Source organism: Protopterus annectens, chromosome 5.part0 (assembly GCF_019279795.1).
Source record: "Protopterus annectens isolate FY-2018-M chromosome 5.part0, PAN1.0, whole genome shotgun sequence".
Taxonomy (NCBI): domain Eukaryota; kingdom Metazoa; phylum Chordata; order Ceratodontiformes; family Protopteridae; genus Protopterus; species Protopterus annectens.
This window is the reverse complement of record NC_056735.1, coordinates 1,963,866,791-1,963,875,724: the sequence shown is the minus strand read 5'-3', so window position 1 is coordinate 1,963,875,724 and position 8,934 is coordinate 1,963,866,791.

Here is an 8,934-nt window from a genome sequence, read left to right as displayed (position 1 = left end):
ATTTACTCTTACCCTTTTTTAATGATTCAGCTTCTGTTACAACATTCACTACTTCATAGCTGGTTTAGACTTTTATTTCCATTTTCTAGAATTAGCTTTTTTGGCAGCTACCAGAATTAAACTTAACAAGGCATCACTATGTCTAGGCAATTCAGAGCATGTATCTCAGCTCAAAAATTCATTTCCTTAGTTACATTCATTTGTTCACTCAGTATTCCTGACAGAATACTCTGTAGGTAATTTTTAAAGTCTGCTATATGAGAACATATTCTCCAAGGTACCTCTTTCTTCCCCATTACACATCCAATGTTTGCCACCTACCTGAAGAAAAAATATTTGGAGTCTGCTTGGGGTATAAAAGTATCTATGCAAACACTTCCAGGCAAAAATCCTAAATTTTCTAGATTTTGCTGCATATATGAGAGCCGTACAAATGTCCTCCCATTGTTTCTTTGTGAATTGCTTATGTAATTTCTCTTCCCAATCTTTTCTGACCTCCTCTGATTAATTCCTATATTTATTGTGCAATATTTTATATGCTCTATTAAGTATCATTTTAACATCAGCTTCTGTTTTAGATTCAATTAAAAACTCAAGCAGTACAGGTCATCCATTTAGGATTCTCCTATCCCTTTTTCTTTGTCTGTACTCTAATATTAAACCTTGATAGGGAAGGTACTCACTAGCCTGGAATCCAAATGTTTTCTTGGCCTCTTCCCATTCTTTTACCTTTCCCTCTCTATTTATTTGTTCTGAATATCTGGCTTCTTTTCCCAGCTTAAATCAGTGCCCCCTCTTGCCTATTCTCTGCACCCCTAATGGCATTAAACTGTATTGGCAGAATCTCATTTCTTCATTTTCATGTTGGCTTAGTTCTTAGTATAGTTTCTGCTACTTTATGAATGTAATATATTTTTTTTAATTTCTCCAAGTCTTTTGGGTTTCTAATATCATGACAGGCATGGACCCTATTCCTAAGTCAAAGTACGATTAAAGTTCATGAAATTAGCATTGTTTCACTCTATGATGTCAGCCAGTAAGGCTCTTCGCAGCACCCGCAATGTGCCCACTAATGATCCTTCTGCAATTTGTATGGAGTTACATGTATTGGTAACATATCTAAATATGATTGTAAGACCTATTGCTCCTACTACTATTGGAACAATCTGGGTATCTTTCTTCCACATTGCTCTTGTTTCTGCCTGCAAATCCTGATATTTTATGACTTTGTGTCTCTCTGCATGCAGGGCGCTGTAGTCACTGGGTGTGGCGATTTCAATAATCAATGCTACTTTTGTCTACTTTTCCTAGACTACTATATCTGGTTTTCTAGCATGTATCTTTTGAACTGTTGGTAATGGATGATCCCATGTGATGTAGACTTCTTTATTTTCTATGATACTTTGTGGCTCATGTTTCCAGGGTTTTTTAGCCACTTCAGTGCCATAATGTTTGCACAATCCCCAGTGCAACAATCTTGCCACATTATTATGCTTTTCAGTATACAGTCCTTCTGCCATTAGTATCTCACAACCAGCAACGAGGTGTACAACAATTTCCAATTTGGTTTTAAAAAACCTACATTTGTCTGTTTCTCCCACGTGCTCAGTGGACTTTATAAACCAATGTGTATGCAGCCCACTACCTTGGGCTGCCAATATTAACCTTTCTTCTCTAGGTTTGAATTTACCTCTCCTTAACCATTCCTGTATTTGTGCTTGATCAACATGAGGTTCTTCCAGAAGTTTTCTATACTTGCAACTATATTTATGCTTTTTCCACATTTCTTGCCTTCTCATCTGGTCTCTCACCTTATATTCTTTCTTTTGTTTTTTGGCACATTCAGTTGCTGCCTGATTTTTATCTGCTTCTGGTTTGATTTCCATTCCTGCTTGACACCAATATGCTTCTGCTAAATTAAGCAGAGAAGTTATCTTAGATTTATTCTCATGTTTCAAGACTTTCACTACATTTGGGTCTTGTGAGGTTAGCAAATGTGGGTGGAGTCCCATGATTGCAGATTTATACATGTAATCAATTTCAAGGAGGCTCATCCCTCCTTCGCAACTGGGAATATATAATCTTGTTGTACACTGATTTTTATAAATAATCTGGTGAGCACGAAGCATCCTTCTTGTTTTAATATCCAATCTATCCAACACTTTTTGGGGCCAGTCTATCACTCCAAAACTATAAGTTAGGACAGGAAGAGCAAATTGGTTTATAAGCCTGTATTTTGTTCCTAGATGTCAACTCTGTTTTCAGAATTAATTTAAGTCTTCTAAAGTATTCCTTACTAAGTTTAATTCACAATTATGCATGTTTTATTGTTGATCCTTCATCAGTTCCAAAATATTTATACACTCCCTATATCATATTCTTGTCCCAAATTGATGTTTTCCTGGTGCTGCAGTTTTCTTGTTTTAAAGGTTGCTTTTGCACACAAAGACCAAATAACATTCCTATATCATCTAAAAAAGTTTTGACAACCTGCAGCTGCGCTTTCAGTTCCTCATTTAATGAGCTATACAGTTGCAAATCATTGACAAAGAGAATATGAGAAGCCTTTACAGTTTGTTGTTTTTTAGGAGCCAAACTGTAGCCATGGCCTAAGTTGTTAAGTAAACAGATTAATGGGTTAATGGCAAGGCAGAATACAATGGTGACAGAGTCACCCTGGAATATCCCCCTTTGAATTTTTATCCCTGGAATAACCTGTCCTTTATCATGGCTTAATTGCAAAGTGGTCTGGCATTGTTTCATGGTCACTGTAATGTATATGATCAGTGTAGAATGTATCGTATACATTTTTAAGCACTCTTTTATCCATGAATGTGGGATACTATCAACTGCTTTTTATAGTCAACCCATGCCATACTTAAATTCTTCCCGTTTTTACAGTTCTCCAGTATGACTTTATTTAACAACAAATGATTGTTTGTTCCATATGACTTTCTTTTATTACCCTTTTGTTCTACTGCCATAATTGAGTTTTCTTCTAAATGACTACTCTGTCGGCATCAATTCCTGTGTATAGTTTACATGATGTTGGAAGGCAAATTACTGATCTATAATTTTTAAGGTAGTTTGCAGGTTCACTCTTAAGAAGCAGCATTGTTGTTAGCCAGGTTGGTGTCTGTTCCGGGTGTGCATATAAATAGTTCTTACTCATGGCTAAATCCTTATGCAAAGATGTTAATACTTTTAACCAAAAGTTAGGTACTGCATCTGGGCCTGGTGTTTTCCAATTAGAGGCTTTTCTTAACTTTGTCTCAATATCTCTGGCTGTTACTTCATCCCATTTCATATCCTGCACCTTTAAACTTCTTATACTTTCTTTTACTTCTTCTATCCATTTAGCATCTTTGTTATGTTCCACAGGATCTTCATAGATACTTCTCCAAAATGTATCGACTTCCTCTTTTTTTTTAAACAGTTTTTATTAATTTTTTGACAGATAAGAAACATACTATTTTATATATTTCTATACTTTCAGTTAAATGAAATCTAAACATAACAAACTATTTACAATGCCCATAACAATCACCAATATCTAAAGTTAATATTGCATCTTATCTAACAACTTCTTAAGTTTCAGCCACAATAGTTTCTTATGTGTTACTTTTGTTGATATTGAATCATGCATTAACAATTCTCTGTTACATACAGTTCTAGCCAACAATATAAACTCAGTAAATGAGAGGATGTTTTTTTTCCCAGTTAGATGTAATAATTTTCCTAGCTATTGCAAGAAGAGACCAAAGAAGATGTACTTGTGTTATTGGGATATGTTCTGGTATTGGTGCATTAAATAGTAGTAAGGAATCAGAAATGTCACATTTGTCTGACCACAGTGCCTTTGAAAAGTCTTTAAAATCCTGCCAAAAGGGGAAGACCATTTTACATTCTAAAAACGTGAGCCCAATCTGCACATAATGTTTCATCACCTCTCCAACATTTGTGACCATTATGTGTGATTAAGTCTATTTTATATGAAGTAATGTAGCTCCTGTGAATGAATTTCTAAGTAAAAAATTTCCAAAATGTAGATGAAGTTGCCTTGTTAACAGACTTTAACACTAATGTTTTGTCATGGTCTGAGATTTTTGATTTACTTTTTCCATATAGTTCCATAATGAGTCTTCTGATATTTGCAAATTCTGCCCTTAGTGATTTATATATTGTGGATAATGAAAACCCTGCATTATATTTTGCCATGTTCATTTTACAAAAAAGAGAGATTATCCTTGGATATGAGAACGTTGAGCTCTTGATTTGCTTTGAGCTCATTTACTAGATGTTCTCTAAAGATTTGTATATTTAACCAGTTACTTTGATTTGTGTTATATCTTGCTATTAGACTATTTGTATCATAAATACTATTATTCCCAATAAATTGGTGAAGTCCATTATCCTTCATTTCCTTTAATTTTTTTATATTAAATGAATCTATACATTGTCCTGTAAATGCTGTCGGGAACATTAAGAATAACATCAGTCTAGTCTTATAATTACTAGTCATTACCTTTTTGAAATTGTTTAATATGTAACTAATGCAATGTGGAAGTCTTACATTTTTGTTGTCTTTATAAATTATGTCCTTTACAACCAAACATAATTTCGTGTTATCTGTAAATAAATCATTATTTATTGTATCATTGTGATTATCAAGTAATATAGTTACATGCAAATTTGTCCAATTTGACATGTATTAATGATTTGACCACATGCTTATTATATGTAATATAACTGATTCAGCATAAAGTTCTATGTTTGGAAATGCTATACCTCCCTTTTTCCATTCCCTGCAGTGCCAATCATATATTATTATTGGTTTTTGAGGGTGCCATATGAACTTAAACAGAAGTGAATTGATTTGTTTTATTACTTTTTTTAGAGGGGCCCACTATTATGGATTGAAGTATAAATAAAATTTTTGGTAGTATACACATTATCAACAATAGTTTTTCTTCCATAGTGAAGAACATTCTCTCCCATTTGCTTAAATATTCTTTGACCATTCTTATTAGGTTACTGTAATTCATTTGAATAGTGTCTTTCCAAATTGTTTTTATATGTATTCCTAAATATTTAAATGTATCATTTTTCCAGTTGAGATTGCTATGTCTTTCCATTATGGTACTAAGTTTTTATGTAATAATATAGTTTTTGTCTTATTATTGTTAAATTTTAAACCTGAGACTTCTTCAAAGTATTTTAAGGTATTTATAATATGTTCTATCGAGGAGTCTATATTTCCAATAGTTAATAAGATGTCATCAGTGAAGAGTTGTATTTTGGAAGTATGATTTGAGTTGATATTAAAACTATATTAGTATTTTCTCTTATACAATTAGCTAAAGGTTCCACTGATAAAGCAAATAGTAACGGTGATAGTGGGCAACCTTGCTTAGTTCCTTTTAATATTTGGATCTGAGAGGATAAAAATGCACCAATTTTGATATATGATACCGAGCTTTCATATAAGTTGTTTAGTAATCTAATAAAATCAGAGGAGAAGTTAAATGATTCTAGTACTTTAAACAGGTATGGCCAGGTTATAGAGATATAAAGCTTTATCCAGATCTAGACTTATAATGGACAATTCTTTTTTTTTCCTATTCGCAAAGTCTATTAATGATAGAAGTTTAATTACATTATCTTGTACTTTCCTGTTTAGTACGAAAACTGTTTGATCTCCTTCTATTAAGTTTGGCATGATTTGATTTAGTCTCTTTGCAAGAATTGAAATGAAGATTTTGTAATCTCCACTCAATAGGGAGATAGGGCGATAAGAAGTTACTAGTTTGGGATCTTTATCTTGTTTTAGAATGGGTGAAATTAATGCATATTTCTATGAGGGGAACAGATTTCCATACTTTCTGAATTCCTCAAAAGCTGCTACTAAAATGTTTAGGGATTCATCCGGGAGAAGTTTATAAAGTTCTCCTATAATTCCATCTATACCTGGAGCTTTATTTTTGATATTCTTAATACTTTCCCTAATTTCTTTTAATGTAATTGATTTAGTTAGTTTGGTGTTTTGTTCCTTTGTAACTTTTTTATGGATATTTTCTTTCAAATATTTGTCTCGTAATATATGTTTATCAGATTCTATAGTCATATTTAAGATTTCATGGTGTTTTCTAAAAGTTTCTAAGATTTCTTTTAAATCTGTCACTTGTCTCTGGTGGTTTATGTTGTCTGTGATTTCTTTTATATGATTTACATCTGATAGGTTCTTTGATTTGACTGCTAATCTATGCAAATTTTTTAGGGTGTGATGAGTAAGGTTGAAGTTTTAGTCTCTCAAGATTTATAGCAACTTTATGATTTAGTATTTCTGCATACTTAGTGTTTAGTGTTTTTAACTTTGAGATTTTCATGTTATCTTTGGTATCTACATTTTTTAGTATATCAATCTTCGATTGCAATGTGATTAGTTCCTCATCCCATTGTTTCTTTTTGTTTAAATATCAATTTTTAATTTTACCGTATAAGAAAGATTTTAATGAGTCCCAGACTATGGTCTTAGAAGTTTCGTTATTATCATTTATAGTTATAAAAGACTTAATTTCATTTAAAAAAAACATTCTTTAAAGCCCTTAATCTTAACAATATAAGCAGGTAGTTTGTGCCAAACTATCAGTTCTCTTGGGGTGATGTTAATCCTAAATAAAAGAGCATTGTGGTCTGACAGTGGGCAAGATTTGATTAATACCTAGAGTTTTATAGATTAAATTATTAGAGATTAACACTTTATCAATGGTTGTGTTCCATGTCTATATGAATAATGTGTGGTTTAATGACTCAGACTCTCTAAGATCATGTATATCTCAAAGATTTAATGAGTTGATAAATTTTTTTAGTTTTTTAGCTGGAGCTGACAGTTTGAAATTGTTCTTTGTTTTATCCGTTTCAGCGAGAATACAATTAAAATCTCCAGCATATATCTCCTTTTGCTTTGATAGAAATTAATTCTAAGTGTTTATTAGCTGTTTCTGCACCAATACCAGGTCTCCAATATGAATTAACTAAAGTAATGCATCTTTTCTTTATTTCCAGAACTACTATACATAACATACCATTCTTCTCTGAGAATGTTTCTATTATTTTAGGTAATGGTAAAGATTTATTCCTCAGTATCATTGCACCTTTTCTCTTGGTCTGAAAGTGTGACTCCACAAGATTTGTATAACCTTTAAAAGTTATTTTATCTACGTCTTTCTTGACAAAATGAGTTTCTTGTAGAAAAGCTATATCTACTTTGCTCACTTTCAAATATTTAGTTAAACTTCCTCTCTTCATTGGGTTGTTAAAGCCATTAGTATTTAACGATAAACATTTATAAGAGTGCATTCTTGAGAGAACATTTACAATTCTTGTATTTCTTTATGGGCGCATATCTAGAACAAAACATGACTAACCAAACATTAATAACTATATACAATCCTATACATGGAATAATAAATTCCTGGTTCGATGAACGTGCCATCTAAACCACCCACTTCAACCTCTAAGACTCTCGACAGTAGCCAATAAGATGCTTCTGTCTTGTGAATATTTATACGCAGAGTAAGTTAAACATCTCTCAAATGAGTAAAATATGAATTCATATGGTATTGATAATTAACACATAGCAGAATGTCTATTTATATACTCTGCGAGTATGCTGGTTATTTATTTACAATAAGTAATTGTATTGATTAATGTAATAAAAATCATCTTCTTCTTCTTCTTCACCCTTCTCCACTCCTCCCATCAATTATAGGCCACTCCCTACACTTACTTCCTCCTATCCTCCCACTAATTAAAACCACTCCACACACACATCAAACTACACTTACACCCCTGCTTTCTCTCTCTCTCTTTTACCCTACCTACACTATACTTCCCATACTTCCTTATCTTTCATACTTAACCCGTTACATTATGCATTCTCCACTCCTTCACACACTACAAATCCCTTTCATCACCCTCTTAATTCTAATTCCACTGTACCTTACTACCTCCTATACCTCCTCTCCTCTTCCCCCCTCTTTTCTGTCCCACCTTTCTACTCTCATTCCACCTTCTAACCCCACCACAACTCACTTGGATACCATATCATCCTCTCTACTACAGCCCAATCCTCTCCACTACTTTAAACCAAAGATTTTACACACCTCTACAAAGCATTACTTCCCTAAAGTTCTGATCTACTGTGCACAACAGTCTAAAGGCAAGCTAAATCTTCTACTATCTCCCTTTTTCTTCCACCTATTTCTATCAGGTGATATCCACCCAAATCCTGGACCTAGCACTACTAACAATCTCATCCCCCCAAAACGTGCCAAAACCACTAATCTTAAAAGCCTAAAAATAGTTACTCTCAATGCCCAAAGTCTAAGAAATAAATCCACTATTTTCCATGCCTGGCATCACCACAACCTTCCAGACATTGTAGCCATCTCTGAGACTTGGCTAAAACCTACCATCTCTGACTCAGAAATCCTACCCCCTGGCTTTCAAGCCCTTCGATCTGATCGCTTAAATAGAAAAGGTGGAGGAGTAGCCTTGATATTCTCCAATATACTCCCCATTATTCCATATCCAAACCCCATTCCACAGTTTTATAATGCAGAACTAGTCATAGGTTTGCTACAAATGAATATTCATAAAAGTATCTGCTTTATATCCCTTTATATTCCCCCAGGTAACAATACTACCACCCTTGAAGAAATCATCCAATGGGCCTCAACTAATATTAACCTAGAGACCTACGTTTTAGGAGATGTTAATATAGATTGGAACAAAATTAATAACCATAATCCAGCCATAGCTATCAATCTTTTCAACTTTACTCAATTAACCAACTCTATCACTAGACCCAACAAGATCAATCCTCCAGGATCTACACTTGACTGGATCCTAGCTACCCACCCCAACAACATC